This window comes from Barbus barbus (assembly GCF_936440315.1).
Source record: "Barbus barbus genome assembly, chromosome: 46".
NCBI classification, from domain to species: domain Eukaryota; kingdom Metazoa; phylum Chordata; class Actinopteri; order Cypriniformes; family Cyprinidae; genus Barbus; species Barbus barbus.
The window spans coordinates 8,768,247-8,785,781 of record NC_136724.1 but is presented as its reverse complement, the minus strand read 5'-3'; the positions used below and the strand labels follow the sequence as shown (position 1 = coordinate 8,785,781).

General features: G+C 39.6%; 1 protein-coding gene across 1 annotated transcript in view; it reads right to left on the bottom strand.

Moving 5' to 3' along the window:
* The window catches only part of LOC306865148 (transcriptional activator GLI3-like), a 170,807-nt gene that overhangs the window by 79,740 nt on the left and 73,532 nt on the right, over window positions 1-17,535 (bottom strand). The window lies entirely within an intron of this gene.

Below are 17,535 nucleotides of genomic sequence, written 5' to 3'. Positions count from 1 at the left end.
CAAACACACAAATTGGTGTGCAGCACTGTTGTAAACACACATTTGCTTCAAAGCTAATTAGCAAAAACATCTTCTGTATCCTCTATACTATGTCCTAAATGTGTTTGTGTTCACATACTATGTGCAGTGTTGGACTGTGTGCTGTACTGCATAAATAAATAAAAAACAATTTAAAAAACTGATTCATCACAACCATCGGAGAGAAGATGGGAGGACCTTATAAAATCCAGAGCTAAAATGTTAAAACACTCAGATAAAATTTGTTTACAAACTGTTCTTTTTAGATCTGATAGAGGGGGTATAAATAAGTACAATCAAGTATTAAATATCAGCATAAAATATCTTTCAAAGCAACTCAACATTTAAGTTTGAATCTCTTTTGGTTAGGACAATTCCAAGGGCCCTGATCAGAGAGGTGTGAGCTGTACTTTATAAATTGCTACACTATTATTATTATTATTTATTTATTTATTTTTTTGCTCACAAAATGCCCATAGGAAAGAAAAATCAAAAGTGAGATCTCTTTAACACCTCAAATATTTTTCCTAGACAGAAATGAGGTTACTTTAAGATCAAATTGGAGATTTTTGCTTGAGTCTCCTGCTTCTCAAATTTGTCTACTGACAAAAACTTTAACATTCTCACAATGGTCTCCTTTAAAGCTTTAGAATAATTTAATAATTAGAATAATAGAATAATCATAAATTCAGAGTCAACTGCTATATTGAGAGAGAAATTATGCAGAAATAAGAATAATGTTACTTTTCATAGGACAATGTTTATGTACTTAGACACATAATTGTTGTTGGAAATAGTAATGTACCGGATGCCTTAATCAAAACTGATTTACAGAAAATGTAACACTGGAGCTTTCTTTGCTGAAAGGAACATAAATGGCTTATGACACAGTCTTGATTATTAGTTGACTTATTTGATTATTAATACTTATTATATGGTAGAAATATTTGAGCTCATATTGAGGAATTTGACTTGGTGAACACAAGTTATTGAGATCACTTCTGAAATTTATAGGAGACAAATGTGAGAGCTCTCGAGCCTTTTGTGTATGAGAAAAAAATGTGAGCACAGTGTGTGATGTTGTTGAGATCTCTTCTAAACTTTTGAGGAGACAAATGTGAGAGATCCAGTCTCTAGCTAAAGAGAAATATCTGAGCACAGTGTGTGATGTTGTTGAGATCTCTTCTAAAGCTTTAAAAGAGACCATTGTGAGAATGTTACGACTCTCTGTCTCTCAAGTTTGAGTAGCAGGAGACTCAAGCTAAAGTTTCCATTCAATCTTAAGGTAAGCTCATTTCTGTCTAGGAGAAATATTTGAAATGTTAAAGAGATCTCTTTTTTATTTTATTTTTCTTCCCTCTGGTTAGCTTCAATGTCATTTATCCACACCATTTCAATAAAAGACAATGCGTGCATTGTCATATTTGAAGTTATTTTATGTAGCCAGTGTTTTATTGCACAGTGATTTAACAGAGGAAACCATAACCTATATTTACATACATGCAAAAACAGGCTGTACAAGACAACATTTTAATGCTAAACAAAGCAAAACCACTGGTACACTAGTGTTACATTTGTTAAAATAAAGGTATTGCTCTTATACTAAACATCTTGCACTTGTAAGTCCTTTCTAGTTGGTTTGTAAAATGTGGTGTGCATACAATGCTGGACATTGAAGATGAATTTAAACATTTAAACTAGTAAGCCTTGATATTCTGAAATGTTTAATGATATTTAAATTATAGTTTTAGTATTTACAATATTAGTAAAAGTTTAACATTTCTCCAAAAATAAAACTGAAGACATCTTAAGACAAAGCTGATATCTCAGTGAGACATATAAGAGAATCACCACTTAGTATCCTGAGTGTAGAGTAACCTCTGTCAGAGCCATAGCCTTGTGGGCAGCACATCGACGTGAGAGCACAACTGCATCTCAGACAACATGGGCTTGAATCCCAGCTAAAGGTACTTTCCTACTCCTGTTCAATTCTCATCTGTCCAATTGTTTCCTGTCTCTACTCCTACTGTCCTGACCATTAAAGGTAAAAACCCCAGCCCTATAAAAAGAAAAAGCAACCTCTGAACAGTGAAACATTTTTATAATGGAGTCTTGCAAGAGATTACAGCAAGACAATGTGATCTCCCATGGTTCTCACATGTTTCTCTCCCATTTTCATTTTGGTTTCCTTTCTTTCAGAACTTTCTCATGTCTCAGTTGTGTCTACTTTTATTTCACCTATGGATTTTTACGAGAAACATCTGAGACACTGAGACTAAAACGAGAAATACATGAGAATCGCAACTAAGTCTCCAGAGGTTAGAAAGAGCAACCACTTAGCAATAAAATATTCCTATAATGGAGTCTTGATAGATATTGCAGCAAGACAATAAAGCTATATTCTATGTTTTTTTCCACCACATTCTCAGTTTTTACTTTTTTTTCTCAAATATTTATCATGTCTCATTTGTGTCTACTTCCATTTCATGGAATTTTTGGAGAAACATCTGAAATGATGTTGATACTAAAATAAGAGAAATATGAGAATCTCATCTAAGTCTCCTGAGCTTAGGAAAAGCAAACACTGAGCAATACATTTTTCCTATGGGCGTAGCTGAAATTTCGCTAATGTGACCACAGGGCTAGGAGAGAATGAAAAATCTTCATATCTTTAAAATATAATAGTGTTGGAATCAGATTATAATACCATGGTAATACCCACCATGGTGCAAAACAAGTTAAAACAGTATTATTTATAAAAGCTTATCATATTCATCTAATATGATACATACATTTATATTACAATTAACCTCAAAGTGTACATGTTGAAAACTGGGATTAGCATGATACTTTTTGTTACTGAACTGTAAAGCATATAAAAAGAGAAACCTAGCTAAAGTAATTAAGAATTGCAGTGGGCTCTGGCACTGTAACAAGGCACGGTGCAGCAGCGGACATGTTTTTAGCTTGTAAACATCTGGCATCTGTGTGCCAGGCTGTTTAAGGGCTGTACACAGGGACCAATGCCCAACATCTGGGTCCAATGCTGCACGATACAAGCTGCCAAATGCAGCACTAACATCGGGCAGCCATGCAGCGAGTGCCTCACATTTGTAAAGCCCTGCTTTACCTCATTCCTCACCTTACATTAAGCACTTTTATCGTTAGCGTTCCATGTGACGGCGCTCAAAAAGCTAATTGGTGAAACTGCAAGTACCGCAGCTCTCATTCCAACACTAGTCCTTGAGAAAATCACATCCAATAAGATCAAAAAGTCCAGAAAGCCAGAAAGAATTTGACACTCGACCCAAATGTGTTTTTGAGAGCTGTATTTCTTGTCCTTGAACTGAGAGAACATAGAAAGAACTCAAACAGGAATGCATTAGAAAGCTGAATTCATGACCAGCTGCATGCTGGGAAACACATATAAACAGAAATGAGAAATATGTCTAAACCATTATAAAATTAAAACCACACAACAGAACAATACAGTGATATGTACCAAAGAGACCAGGTTTTTGCATTAAACATTGAAGTTACGTTGACAATACATACAGTTTTTTGGATGTTCTTCTTTTGAGTATATATATATATATATATATATATATATATTAGTCTAATTACAACTCTTTTTATTTTCTATGCCCATCTCTCTCAGTGCTCTTCTTATATCACTCCACACAAAACATTTACTCTCTGTACATTGTACAGCACTGCTGTAAACCTCGCATTTTCTCTCTCATCGCTATCTTTCAGCACTTGTTTGTTCCCCTCCGTTCTTGTTCCATTGCTCATAATATTATGTTCATCTTTCATGTCAACACTTGTCTCTCCCTTACTCCTCAAAAGTTGTATGTTCCCCAATTCAGCTTCCTCCACTCCATCATGGCATGAGTCACTCATTCCAGAGACACTCTGCACTTTGTCAGTCCTCCTCTGCCACATACCTCTCTGCTTCTTCATCAAACTCCTCTTCCTGTCTTGTATTAACCCCACCATCTCTCCACACCAATTCTTTCACTTTTTGTCTGGTTCATTTTATCAGGTGCGTCTTTGCTATTCACTACTTTGCTCCTCTCAGCCTCACTCATATGCAAGTGATAACCTACTTATTAAGGGCACGTTTAGCTACATAAAATACTGAAAAATCAAACTTCTTCAAATATGTAAAGATCTGGTCATGACTTGATCTTCAATTGGATAGTTAATATTGTGTATGGTTGCTAATAAAACAAGCTAGCTAGCAGTGACTTGAAATTGTTTTCTAATTGTTTCTACAATGTTTGGTGTAATGGTAATGACAAACATACTAGGGAAAACAACTATTTAAAAAATACACATCATTGTAATCTTAAGTTCCTCTTCAGGAACTTGAGCTGCGTCCGGAAACGCATTGGGGAATGCCTCCAGCATGAGCGGCTCTGAATATCGTGTGCAACCTATCCAATGGATGGGCGAGACATCACAGACAGGGTGACGTAATGACCAGCTGGTACAAAAGCACGTGCGGTGAAACCGGCGTCAGCCTTTTGTCATTCAGCGAAGCGCTCTGTGTGTATCTGTCTGATATTTTCTGTTGTGAGTCTTATTTAGTGTTTGTCCTCACTATTATAAGATCCCTGATATCTTTTGCATACGAGCTAAGAGGTATGTCTAAAAGATATCTGCAAAATAAGGGTGAGAGCCGCTCGCAGTACAAACTGTGTGTTCCTCGCTGCAAACGCTATTTGCACGCGTGTGCACAGTCTGCTTGGGAGCAGAGCACGCACGTTTGGCACTTGAGGGGGACGGCTGTCCGCATTGTGAAGTCCTCAAATGCACATGCTCCGCTCCCGGAAGGCTCTCTTTGATGAAAAGGGAGCCTTTACCAGCGTTCCCCGCGGTGCTGGTCCTGCTGCCGCTGAGGTGGAGTGGCGTCGGCACTCGTGGGGTTTGCAGTTGGATCTGTTGGAGGGAATGGAGACGGGCAAGTCCCTATCTCCTTCCCCACTCATCATATTTGGTGGCTGCTCCCCGGGATCGGAAGCCCGCTCGGCGGTCACTTCCCCCCAGGGCGCGGGCTCGGTGCTTCGCCTTTCATCCTCCAAGGAGGGTGAATGTGAGAGCGCCGAGGCTCCGCCCCCTCAGTCGCCCCCTCAGTATGAGGAGCTGTTGGAGGTGATGACTCATGCTGTGGCCAAGTTAAAAATCACTGGCCGGCCGAGGAGCAAGCTGAGCAGCAGACAAACAGACTGGATGAACGCTTTCTGCGAGCGAAGCGATCACCGCCAACACAGAGCCTGCTGTTCTTCCCCGATCTCCACACTGAGGTGTCGAGATCGTGGGCTAGACCTTTTTCGGCCCGCATCTTCATCCCCACCTCAGATTACTATGGTATTGTGGTGGGGTTGGACAATTGCGGTTATAGAGCGATGCCTCGGGTGGAACAGACACTCGCGAGCTATCTGTCCCCCGACGCTGCGTCGTCTCTAAAGGCTCCGTCCTTGCCCTATAACCGCTCTATAACCACAATCGTCCAACCCCACCACATTACCATAGTAATCTGAGGTGGGGATGAAGATGCAGGCCGAAAAAGGTCTAGCCCAGGATCTCGACACCTCAGTGTGGAGATCGGGGAAGAACTTTCTGGCCGCTCATAGCTTCCAAGCCGCTGTGTACATTGTCAGCGCTGGTGGGCAAGGGCACTATGTCGGTGTTCCAGGCATACCAGGCTTACCTGCTTAAAGAGCTGAATGAGCACGAGGCGATGAGCCCCAATGACCGATGACATCCCGGAGCTCAGGTGAACCGCTGATTTGGCTCTCTGCGCCACCAAGGAGACCGCCCGTGCTATTGGGCGGTCTATGGCAGCCCTAGTGGCAGTGGAGAGGCTTCTGTGGTTGACCCTGTCTGACATCAGAGAGAAGGACAGGGTCTTCCTCCTGGATGCCCCGCTTGCGCCTTCTGGCCTGTTCGGCGCCGTCAATACCGTTGTCGACAGGCACCAGGAGGCCCGTAAACAAGCAGTGGCGTTTCAGTGGTTCCTGCCTAGCTGCACTTCAGCTCAGGCGGCTGCTGGATGGGAGCAGCCCCAGCTGCGTACTAGCTCCTCGTACAGGGAGGCGCAAAAACAGAGCTTGGGCCAGGGCCTTCGAAGCTGAAGATGGACCTGTGGGTTGTACTTCAGGCTAAGAAGTCCTCAGCCAAAAAGCCCTGACGCCCTTGGCCCAGGGCTTATGAGAGTAGCCCCCTCTGGGGAAGAGTGGCGTTCACCTCAGTGCACGGTGCCCGTTCCTCCTCAGTATGGCCGAGTATGGTTCTCGGACCTGATTTCTCTCCTTGACAGCTCTCCATGAGAGATTCCCGTCAGGAGGGATCTCCTCTCACAAGCGAGGGTCTATTACCCCCGCCCGGAGATGTGGAAGTTGTAGGTATGGCCCATGAGGGGGCACAACTCATAGCTTCCGGTCTCTCAACCGAGGTTGTTGAGACCCTCCTCCAATCCAGAGCTCCCTCAGCGAGGAAACTGTACACCTTGAAGTGGAAACTTTTCACTTCATGGTGCAGAGACCGCCAGCTTGACCCAGTCAACTGCCCGATTGGTACAGTTCTGGAGTTCCTGCAGGCCTGACTCTCTGCAGGGTTGACCCACTCCACCTTGAAGGTTTACGTGGCGGCGATTTCGACCTACCACACCTCTCTTGCTGGGCAGTCAGTGGGCAGAAACCACCTAGTTACACGTTTCCTCCACGGTGCGCTGAGGCTGAGGCCTCCAGTACGGTCCCGTGTTCCACCTTGGGACCTGGCTGTGGTGCTTGAAGCTCTCTGTAGGCCTCCCTTTGAGCCTATTGAGGAGATTTCTGATTGCCATCTCTCTCTGAAGGTCACTTTCCTTCTGGCGATATCTTCTCTCAAGAGAGCTGGGGATCTTCAGGCTCTCTCAGTGGCCCCTACTCACTTGGACTTTGTGCCCGGCATAGCCAAAGCCTTTTTATACCCTAGAACAGGGTATGTTCCGAAGGTCCCCTCCTCGGCACCACGGCCAGTCATACTGCATGCCTTCTGTCCTCCTCCCTTTCGGGAGCCTAACCAGCAAAAGCATAACTGTATGTGTCCAGTGCGAGCACTGGACGCATACGTCCACAGAGCTGCCATGTGGAGAAGGGCAGACCAATTGCTAGTATGCTACGGTTCCCCTGAGAGGGGTCTGCCTGCTACAAAGCAGACCCTCAGTCGGTGGATTGTGGATGCTATCAACACTGCCTATGAGTCCTCTCAGCTCCCCTCACCGATGGGAGTCAGAGCTCATTCGACACGAAATGTGGCGGCCTCCAAGGCCTTTCTCGCAGGCCTTTCTCCCAATACAGGACATCTGCAACGCCACGGGATGATCTACGCTTCTGGCCTTTGTCAGATTTTATGGCCTTGACATGTGGGCCACTCCAGGTTCTTCCATCCTCTCACCCTAGATGTGCTCTGCAGGGATACACACTGGGCAGGGACTTGAAAGTCTGGCAGCGTGGGCATCTCGTCCCCAATGCATTCTCGGACGCAGCTCGAGTTCCTGAAGAGGAACGTCTCGAAGTTACGTATGTAACCCTAGTTCCTCGTGGGAAAGAGATGCTGCGTATCGAAGCCACACTTTCGGCATCCCTGCCAGTGCTTTCTTCATTCCTAGAAGCTGACGCTGGTTTCACCGCACGTGCTTTTATACCAGCTGGTCATTACGTCACCCCGTCCGTGATGTCTTGCCCATCCATTGGATAGGTTGCACACGATATTCAGCTACTAGTGTTACATACGTCTCTTAGTTACGTATGTAACACTAGTAGCGTCTCGTTTCCTCGAGCTACTAGTGTTACATACGTAACTAAGAGACGTTTTTCATCATTTTCTTTTAAAATAGTTGTAATTTTAAGAAAATTTGAATATGGTTCATATGTTTTGTATTATTTTCTTGTTTTTTCTGTCTTTTTATAATTAGCATTTAATGATTTAAAATCTTATATGTCTTAATGCTTTTTGTTGGTTGATATTTCTGATGTTTTTGCTGTGCAGCACCTTGGTCAGCACACATTGCTTATAAGGTGCTATATAAATAAACCTGACCTGATCCAACCTATTAAATTTCTTTTTTTTAACAAAATTGTCTGGGTAGGGGATAAGTAAAATAAACAAATTAACACTTGAATAGAAATTCTTAAGTTCTTAGTAATTTTCTTTTTACATTAATTTAGAGCTTTTAATAAATTTATTTAAAACAAATACAGTTAGAATGTTCTAAACAAGAATTCTCAAGAAAAACATACATATATGAAATAAAAAATTAAAGCTAAAATAATCCTTAAACAATAATAACACCTTAACACCATTTCAACCATGGAAAGTTGTCATTAAAACAGCTTGTAAAGAAAATGTCATGTAGCATTTCATTTACCTCAGGCAATCATCAGGTCTGCACCTCATTATTTGCTAGTGAAATGAAGTCTAGTGAAGAACAATTTGTGAAATATTAGACTATATACTTCATTATATTTTACTTTACTGATGTCTTAATTATTTAATGTATGTTTAAATAAATTTTGATTAAATAAAAAGTTATGAGAGCCACTCTGTAAATGACTATATTTCAACAACAATTAGAAACTGTATCATTTAGAAGTTAATTAAAAAAACATGTTTGCATTCAATTTTTTTATTTTATTTGAGTGTTGTCTATGATGGCACAAGACAGGAAAACTGCTCCTAGAAAGAGAGTAAACTTCTACAACACATCCTGCAATCACTGAAAATGGGAACTAAGTATCTCTCTTTCCTGAATTTACTGGTTTAATTTAATCTATTTCAAATACATGCTGTAAATTTCAGTCTACCATTCCCAACACCCTTGCTTTTGAACTACCACTTTTTGTAGCCATGCATAATACAGAGGGCAATTTTTTGCTGTCATTATTTCACGCTGCATTCATTAAGACACGATTATAAAAGGTTTTAATGAAAGAGATGATTAAAGGCAAACTTTGACCAGACTCATTAGTTTCTGATGGAACACAAACATTCATTGAACAGAAAAGAGAGTGTGAAAGCGATCACAATTACAGCTTATTATTTTAGGATGATGACAGGGCCTGAAGCATTTACTAAAATCACTCCCATAATCATTTTATAAAGACTTACTTTTTTCTTTCCGTCTCTCATCCTCTCTCTTAAAGTTTCATTACATATGCTCTTTGGGGGATTGGAGTAATGTTATGTTAACTCCCTGATCGAGAGGTAATTGTATTGTGACCAACAGATCAGATTTTGAGAACAATAACTGCTTCTGTTGTTCTGTCACTTAAAAAGTCATAAGTGAAGCCAAGAAGAACTTTCACCGATTAACAGTATAACATCATTGACCATCCTCCAAACATCTTCTTATAATAGCATTCCATCCCATCAAAAAACAAAACAAAACAAACAAACAAACAACAAAAAACGCGCACACATTAAAAATGCAATTAAAAAAAAAAAGTAAAAAAAAGGGGGTGGCATGAACTCAAAATGTCAGGGTGATACAACTGCCCTGATATCATAATTTAGCTTAATTAAAATTATGACATTTTTGGAAATAGACCTTAGATCTTGTAGTATGATCTTCTATTATTATTATTATTTTTATTATTGTAACACTTTAGTATAGGGACCGATTGTCACTATTAACTAGTTGCTCACTAGCATGACTATTGTTAACATATTGGCTGTTTATTAGTACTTATAAAGCACATATTCTGCATGACCATATTCTACATCCCTTATCCTACCCAATACCTAAACTTAACAACTATCTTACAAACAATAAGTAGCAAATTAGGAGTTTATTGAGACAAAAGTCATAGTTAATGATTTGTTAACAGCGAGAATCGGGCCTTAAGACAGTGCCTAAAACTCTTGCACATTTGTGACCAAAATTATTAATTTGCCAGTGATATCTTTGCTGAGCTCACCATATAAATATTCATGTTATTACTTTTTTTGCATGTGATGTCTTTTTTTCTGATTGTTTTGCAATAACATCTTTTGTCATGTTGATGTAATAAACTGAGATGACACGCATCAAACTTTTAAAAAATATATTCAAACAGTCCTCATCTCTGCCGAACACCAGCATTGACAGCACACCTACAAAAAGCAGCTCCAGTTGTGCAGCATGAGAGAGACTGATAATGACAGAGGCGTGCAAAAAAAATGAAATAATAATAATGTTGAAAGCAGTGTCTATTTCATACACAACTTAAACAAACTACAACAGGAATGTTGTCAGCTGTGTGGACATTAACAATATCATTAACAATTCTCGTTTATAATCGATACTAATTTGGCTTCTTGTTATCAAGATCTTAAGTCTATATGCTGTGTTCTGTTAATGCATGAACTAAATATTGTAGCTCACTTGCCATCCAATAATCGCAATAAGCTTTGTGCTCTGTTACCATTTAATAAACAATCAGCAAACAATTTAATAAAGTATCAGCTTTAAAATTCTGTCAAATTCATTACTAAATTTAAACAATAAATACCGTTTTAGCGCACTTTAATGTGGCATGAGCGATCGCTTTAGCGTCTCAGTTCAATTTGTTACGTGTACCCATCAAATCTTTCTCTTTACTATAGTATGAAATAAACATGAGTAAATAAACATAAGTGTGAAGTCCCTGCCTGCTTCAAATGCTTCACCATCATCCCCAGCCCAAAGAAACCTAAGATAACAGGACTTAATGACTACAGACCTTTTGCTTTAACGTCTGTGATCATGAAGTCATTTGAAAGACTGGTGTTGGTTTATCTGAAGGACATCACTGGACCCTTACTGGGCCCCCTGCAGTTTGCTTACCAAGCGTTTCCCAAAAGCATCATAAGCTTAAGTATATCGCAGACCCATTGAACCCAATTGAGTGCTACGATCAACTTAGGCTTAAGGTGCTTTTGGGAAATGCAGCCCAGGTCCATGGATGATGCAGTCAACATGGGACTGCACTTCATCCTGTAGCATCTGGATAAATCAGGAAATTATGTGAGGATCCTGTTCATGGACTTCAGTTCGGCCTTCAACACCATCATCCCAACACTCCTCCAGAACAAACTAACCCAGTTCTCTGTTCCTAGTTATATCCGTCAGTGGATCACCAGCTTTCTGACAGATGGGCAACCGCTAGTGAGACTGAGGAAATTCATGTCAAACAGTCACACCAACAGCACTGTTACCCCTCAGTATTGCATCCTCTCCCCACGGCTCTTCTCCCTGTACACCAACAATTGCACTTTTATGTGAAGTGAAGTGACATTCAGCCAAGTATGGTGACCCATACTCGGAATTCGTGCTCTGCATTTAACCCATCCAACGTGCACACACACAGCAGTGAACACACACACACCGTGAACATACACCCAGAGCAGTGGGCAGCCATTTTATGCTGCAGCGCCCGGGGAGCAGTTGGGAGTTCGGTGCCTTGCTCAAGGGCACCTCAGTCGTGGTATTGAGGGTGGAGAGAGCGCTGGACATAAACTCCCCCCACCTACAATTCCTGCCGGCCGGAGACTCGAACCCGCAACCTTTGGATTACAAGTTTGCGGACAGCACTACAGTCATCGGCCTCATCCAGGATGGTGATAAGTCTGCTTACAGACAAGAGGTTGAGCAGCTGGCTGTCTGCTGCAGTCTTAACAACCTTGAGCTAAACACATGTAAAACAGAGCAGATGATTGTGGTCTTCAGGAGAAACCTCCCTGCACTCCCCCTAATCGCCATCATGAACAGCACTGTGGCAGCAGTAGAGTCATTCAGATTCCTGGGCACCACCATCTCTCAGGACCTGAAGTGGGACACTCACACAGACTCCATTGTTAAAAAGGCCCAACAAAGATTGTACTTCCTTCGCCAGCTGCGGAAGTTCAACCTGCCACAGGAGCTGCTCACACAGTTGTACTCGGCAGTCATTGAGTGCACTTCAATAACTGTCTGGTTTGGCTCAGCTACAAAATCAGACATCAGAAGACTACAGAGGACGGGTCGGACTGCTGAAAGGATTATTGGTGCTCCCCTGCTCACCCTTCAAGAACTGTATATATCCAGAGTGAGGAAAAGGGCTCAGAAAATCACTCTAGATCCCTCACATCCAAGCCATCTCCTTTTTGAACTTTTGCCACCTGGCCAGCGCTACAGAGCACCAAATACCAGGACAGCCAAGCACAAGAGCAGTTTATTCCCCCAGGCAATCTACCTCATGAAGAGTTAAATGTTTGTCCCATTGTACAATAAAAATATGTGCACTAGCCTTATATTTATTTGTTACCACCCTACATCCTAGTACATCCCTACATCACATTCTATTTTATTCATATTCTATTTTATCTATAGCACACCTGTGCACACAATTTATTTTATTTTATAAAAAAAAAAGAAAAAATCTATCATTGTTTATTTATATATACATATGTGTATTTTTATTCTCATCTTATTTTATTATCTGTGTGTTGTTGTCTTTGTGTACTGGAAGCTTGTGACACTACAAATTCCTTGCACAAAACATACTTGGCAATAAAACTCTTTCTGACTTCTGACTTCTTACATGAATAGACATCAAGATGTGGGCCTATATTTTGAGATACAGTACACCTTACTGAAATGTCTCCTGTAATTGCTCATTCAGTGTTTCAAACTGCAGAAAACATGTAAACTTGTGCCACATAAACAATGCCACGTAACAATACATTTACCTCAGAATAACCATTTGGTGTCCATAAGCTCATTTGTCAGCTATAAAAAATAACTATGAAGAGAAGCATTTTGCTAAATATATGCACTATATTGCATTCATATTTTTACTTTTAACCTGTTTACTTTTAACCTACATGATAAGAAAGAATGCAAGGAACTAAAGATCCTATATCTCTTTTCAATTTTCAGCCCATCTCAAATCTTCCTTTTACTTCAAAATTTTAAAAAAAGTTGAACTGGCTCAACTACAGTCTTTCTTGTCAGAAAACTCTATTAATGAATTATTTCAATCAGGTTTTAAAGCTCTACATTGCACTGAATCGGCTCTGTTAAGAGTCTTAAATGACATTTCTCACAACAGATTCAGGGAAACCCATGGCTCTGGTCCTCTTAGACTTAAGCATTGCATTTGACTTAGTCGACAACAACATTCTTCTGTCATGGCTGGAGTCTTGTGTAGGACTTTGTGGTATGGTTTTACAGTGGTTTCATTCTTATTTGAACAGGTTTTCAAATAGGGCACTGCATTTCTACTGACATTCCTCTTGGTTGTGGTGTTCCGCAAAGTTCGATCCTTGGGCCTGTGTTGCTTTCAATGTATTTGCTCCCCTTGGCCTCCATTTTTTTTAAAAATATGGTGTCTCCATTCATCTATATGCTGATGATACCCAGCTTTATCTTCCCCTACAGCGTAATAATAAGTATTTTCTTCAACCATTGTTTGATTGCCTAAATGAACTTAAGCTAAGGCTTTCAAGTTATTTTTTTAAACGAACGAAAACAAATCAGAAATGATTTTGTTTGGTCCTAGGGAAAATGTTGCTTTTTAATTTTAATTTTGGTTTCCTCACTCCATATAATACACAGTGTGCCAGGAACTTAGACATTTTATTTCACTCCAGTTTAAAGTTTGATAAACAGATTTCAGCTGTAATTAAGTCATGTTTTTATCAACTTCACCTTCTCAGTAAAGTTAAGCCCTTCCTATCTAGGAAAAATCTTGAAACAGCTATCGATACCTTTATAACATCTCGGCTTGATTATTGTAACTCTTTGTATTCTGGTATTTCTCAGTCTTTAATTTCTCGTCTTCAGTTCAGAATGCAGCCTCTAGACTGCTTGAAGGGAAGCGAAAATATGAACATATTACTCCTATTTTAATGTCCCTACACTGGCTTCCTGTCAAGTATAGGATTGATTTAAAAAATTGTATTATTTGTTTACAAAGCCCTCAATAACCTGGCTCCTCAATACTTAACCGATTTTTTGCTTCCGTATACCCCATCTAGAACCTTGAGATTGTGTGACCTTGGCCTACTCATAGTCCCTAGAGTTAAACCTGCGGGACCGAAGCTTTGGAATAGCCTTCCTCCCTTTATCAGACATGCCCATCTATTAGTATTTTTAAATCTTATCTAAAGACATATTTTTTCACCCTGGCTTATAACACTCCTTAGTATGTTTCCTGGGTTTTATACTGTACTCTCTTGATTTTATTTATCTGTTGATTTCCTTTCATGACGCAAATGATCTTGAGCTTGCAAGCAATTGAATTGAATTCATAATTTCACATCTGAAAGAGGTGCGTACATGTACATTTCTGTTCGTACGTTCATTCTGTGAATCACATGTACGTATATTCGAGAGATGATCATAAGATCAAATTTAGGATGGTTCCAGATCTTTCACCTATAGAGAACATTTGGTGCATCATTAAAAGAAAAATACGTCAAAGACAACCACAAACTCTTTAGCAGCTGGAAACCTATATCAGGCCAGAATGGGACCAAATTCCAACACCAAAACTTCAGAGACTCATAACCTCGATGGCCAGACATCTTCAAACTGTTTTAAAAAGAAGAGGAGATGCTACACCATGGTAAACATGCCCCCGTCCCAAGTATTTTGAAACCTGTAGCAGGCATCAAATTTGAAACGAGCTCATTTTGTGCATAAATTGTAAAATTTCTCAGTTTAAATAATTGTTATGTTATCTATGTTCTATTGTGAATAAAATGTTGGCTCATGTAATTTGAAAGTCTTTTAGTATTAATTTTTATTCAAATTGATAAAAAAACGCCCCAACATTTCCGGAATTCGGGTTGTATAATTTTGACTGCGAAATATAATCATTGCTGTTAATAGTGTTCACAGTCTGTTTGAATAGCAACATCATTAACTAATTGCATGCTTTTTACTGTACATTTCTGCCATATGGACATCACCTTGACATAGTCACCACTGATAAGCTACTCCTAAATTTAATGTAGAAAATGTAATTTTCTGTGAAGCTGCTTTGCAACGATTTGTATTGTGAAAAGCGCTATACAAATAAACGTGAACTAAATTGAACTGAAAAGAAAGAAAGAAAGAAAGAAAGAAAGAAAGAAAGAAAGAAAGAGAAAGAGAAAGAGAAAGAGAAAGAAAGAGAAAAATATTTTTATACATATTTTTAAAATAATGATTAAGATCTCAGGTTTAAAGCAACAATATGTAGTTCTGTGTATTTTAACTTATTGAGTGATATTCACTGTTGAAAAGATATTACTGTCATAATTACAGTGAACAGCTGTACACCGGCATTTGTTGCTGCCATAAAGCAATCTGCCCTTCTCACATAATGAAAAAACTTACATACAGTTGCTTTAAGGAAAAAAAAAATGTTACTGCTTTTCTTCTTTTTTCCTTTTCAAAACCAAATGAAACCAGCATGAATAAAAAGAGCACATTTCTAAGAACTCACCTCATATATTATTCATACTAAAACAATCTTTTGAATTTTTTTTTTTTTTTTTTTTAATAGTGTACACTCTTATACCCCATTTACTATTTTTTAACACTAACACTTGAGACTGCCTCACTGAATAAGTACAATATAAGGATTGCGTAATAAATTGTCAGAGGTGTGATAAGCGAAGAGAGAGAGGCTGGTGATTTTGTGAATCAGTAATGTGGAACATATGATGGTTCTGTGCTGTTCTATGTTGTGTGTGTGTGTGTGCCTTGTTCGCTGCCAGACCACTTTGCTCACTCATGATCTCACTACTCAAACATGCTCACCTGCACAGAGCTGATGACTGAAGGGCTGATGAGCATTAAACCCTATGAGTTTGATGAGATATACATGTCAATGGGAAAGCAAGTGCTTATTTCACTGTATATGTGTGTGAACCAGAAGAAAAAGTATCACAGACACAAAAACACACCCATGCACACCTGTGTGTTCTTGTAAGCAGTTGATAAGCTCATAATGAGAAGCGTACCTTGAGGACACCAAAACACCAGCATGTGTATTATAAAACATGTACTGGATCCAGCTGCGTCTGTGTGCATATAAACACACATGAGCGCTGTTGAGCACTGCTCTGCGGGGGTTACTGTTGACTTTTGTGCATGCTGTTTAATTACAGTTCTAGATTAGTGTGACTGTAATGGGCTAATTACAGTGGTATAAATTATCCAAATGCGCCTGGAATTGTGGTAGTAGAGTGCAGGCAGAGAAAAACAAAGCAGATACGGAGGGAGGGAAGGAGAAGGGTGAATAAATATTTTGGTTGTTAAAGTGAGTGTTGTGAGTTGGACTGTATGTTTCTGGCCCTCTCTGCTGTTCATCACTCTGTTGAATGTAAATAGATTCCACCCACTTAAATTAAAAATAATAAATTATATATATATATACATATATATATATGTCCTGTGCTGTAGCACGAGTGAGAAAGAAAGAAAGAAAGAAAGACCAACTGATCCCATATCCTATAACAATGGCCGTCTGATCTACTATTCATCCACCAAGCAACTAGTAAATTGTGAGTTTTACTACTTTTATACTAAATAATCCAGAGATTCTTCAGCATTTGGTTCTGTTCTGTTTTTGAATGCAAGAGCACACCTTTTGTAAATTGCCCTGAATAAATACATTTGATCATGGTGTCACGGTGCACACATGAGGGAGGAACCAAGAACACGCAGACGAGGATATAAACTCAAATAACATTCTTTACTGACATCAAGGCAGGGCAAGACAAGGCAGGGCAAGACACAGACATCAACAGGAACACCGGGGAGCAACGAGTAGACCAGACCAAGTTTAACTGAACAGACAGGACTAATATACACAGGTAAATCCTAGATAACGAGACAAACACAGCTGAACAGAATGAACTACTAATGACATGACAGGAAACAAAACCAAATATGGGCACAAGAGGCAGGAACACATGACACACACACAACAGTTCCCTTACACATGGTCTCTTAGACATCAGGTTACATGGATTAGTTCAGGCAAACCATCAACTGGTCAAGTTTGAAAATATGTAGTTCTGCACATCACTAATGCTTTTTTGTCCATTCTTATTCTTCATCATGGAAAATGATGATGTAAAACAAATTTTAGAAAAAACAAACAAACAAATCGAACAACAAGGCAATATAATGTTATATGATGATATATATAAAATAGACTAAATATAGGTTACTATTTTTATTCCTATTCCTTTTCCCTGTATGGATATAGAAATTACATAACAAAATATTGAACTTAGCAATGAAAAAAAATCTTGTCACTGTAAAAGGAGGCATCAGGAGAAGAGGAGTAGGTCAAATATTTGCCAATCACTGTACAGGTTTCTTCTATTGATTTCTGAACATTCCACAGAGGGATAATTAAGAAGGGGCAGTAAGACAATAATCCCCATGTGCCTCTTTTAAACAAGACAGCAAAAGGTGGAGAGAGATAATTCTGTATCGAGGTAATCCGCGTAATCATGGTCAGGTCACAG